Consider the following 2,585-nt stretch of genomic DNA (forward strand, 5'->3'; position numbering starts at 1 on the left):
TATTCCTTGGAGGTATCTTATTAAATCCATGGTTTTTTTTTTCCAGCGATTAACCGTTATAATGTTCTTATTATTTTTATTTTCATTCATATATACTGCTCCCCCAGCTACAGACAATATATATGTGTGAGTGTATTCACATTGGGTGAGAAAAATGGTATAGATGATGTAACAATCTGGTAATAACCGCGTTGTGTTTTTAAATATATATGCATTGTATACATAGCTTGGTTCCGCGCATGAAGCATTGTAGCCTTTTCCTGTTTGCCAAGCACAGTGACAAGTTAAAAATAAAGAACTTTTGGTGAGTAAATCTTGCATAAATCTTGTTTACCCACTACAAAGCCATCCGTGAATCGATCTAAACATGGAACTATAGTTCCATGATCTAAAACACTACTGCCTTAGTTCATTTAAACACACCGTGGGTTAGCGCCGATTGTGAATCACACTTGTAGCCTTGTCAAATGGATTATTATCACGGTGACATGAGTCAAGACGCATGTGAATCATACTCAAGCATAGTCCATTATTATATGGCCGAGTCTCGTGCCACGCCCGTGGCAGGAGACAATGTGGCTATTGCCACGCCCCGGAAGTAAACGTACCGACGTTCTATGTGTAGTTTCGGTCGTCATATACAGATTTTTCACTTGTTTTACCATCGGTGTTTGAATAAAATACTTTCACAGTGGTGTCGTTGTCAGAAATAATTTCAATTCGCGCATTTTATACGAAAATGCGAAGTCCAACCATTGACGGAAACTTCGTACGCCCTCCGGTGTTGGGAACTTGGAACACTACGTTTACCTAAAGCCAACCTCGGCGTTTATCAATCTAGTAAAACTCGCAAATTACGGCGTCGTTACCGTAGTTTTAAAGTTTTAAATAAAATTAATATAGTACCAATAATATATTATTTCCTCTTTTTTACAGTCAGAGAAATGGTTAATGTTAAATGTAACTGGAAATTACCAATATTCAATAATATGCAACAGGTGATACTTTGAATTATGACGACGAGGCCATCGACTGTACGAATGAAAACCCAAGTTATTTTATCCGAATAATAAAACAGGTTTTATAATTGAAAGTGAGCTTATAACAGAGAGCATGTAGCACGACGAATATCAATAGTGTATTCATTGTCATTGCGACCTGTTGTTTTTTTTAGAGAAAAAACCTTGCAACTTAGCATAGTAAATTTCCACAGTATTTCCACATTTACTTTTAAAACTGACTGTGTGGTACCTTCACACTATTTCGCTGTTATACAAGTCGTTAATCGACGCAATTACACCATGATTACTTTGAAATATGCCCGAAACTTAGCATAGTACATTAACAATTTTTACATGTTCCCCTATTTAGTCAGCCGTTAATCTATGCAATTATTACACTAGTGAATTTTAAAAAATCCAACAACCTTATAGTTTATTAATGTGATGAATGCCTTCAGATTCAGAAATATGTATACACACGCGATATAGATCGATTTTAGAATTATTTTCCAATTCGATAGCTGCAGTATTTGCTCAGAAGGTGTCATCTTTTGAACCTGTTGCACATGAGATGGTGCAGATATACTAGTAGTTTATTTTACCGTAACATAAAGTTTATCTATAACAGAAGTGATTTATTAAATGCAACTCGTAAATCTTCACAATATTTTGTAATGGATCTGAAAAATAAAATGCATTAAGGATCACACAATAAAATGTTGCGCCATACAAAACTGCTACAAATTGAAACATTAGTTTTAGTGTTTTTACATAGCAGAGCTTTTTCTTTGAAAACTTGCGTCACTGAAATCGACAATGTTCAGCCAATGTTGAAATCAACAACTTGTACATGTCGGAGAACCAGTAGCGTTTGTGTGTGTATGTAAACTTGCGTTGTTGAAATCGACAATAAAACAGTCACGGGAGTTAGTCAAAAACAGTCAGTGAAACGGATGCGTCACTGGGTATGTTGTGTAGCATATAACATCTGGAAATAAAATGCCGCCACGGCAACAGACGTGAAAGAAGGTGACAATGGTTGACCAATGACCAGTTTACACCTCGACATTCACAACTGGCCGAGTTGTGCATTTTTTTCTTGGCCGAGTTGAAATCTGGCCGAGTTCGGTTGTATTCGTACGCTTACAAAAAATAATGAACTGACGATGAGACTCAGTACTACTTCCTGTTATTCTGCAATTTGCACTTACTGAATTTGCTTTGGTATTGTTTTATAACCGTGGAACAAACTGAAAATGTAATCATAGTTAAAATGACTGGAGATTCCTATATTAACAAGTTTTAGGTGTTCCCGGTCGACCGTACTGTCATTGTTGTCTACTCCCTTGTGTGAACGCAATTGGGTCTAGCCAATATGCAAACGTATGAGACTTAGCCCGTACTTGATGTAGCCTGAACATGACTATTATAGTTAAGTTCAATCCTAACACAAACAATATTGTGAAACAGATGGTTTGTCATTGGATAAATAAAACGATTTCATTGTATACGAACGATTTAAACTTCCTGGCGGCTGAGGGCGCAATGGCTGGCAACATAAATATCTGTGAAATCATCGAGCTG

The sequence above is a fragment of the Saccoglossus kowalevskii genome, chromosome 8 (genome assembly GCF_978046115.1).
Source record: "Saccoglossus kowalevskii chromosome 8, keSacKowa6.1, whole genome shotgun sequence".
Lineage (NCBI taxonomy): Eukaryota > Metazoa > Hemichordata > Enteropneusta > Harrimaniidae > Saccoglossus > Saccoglossus kowalevskii.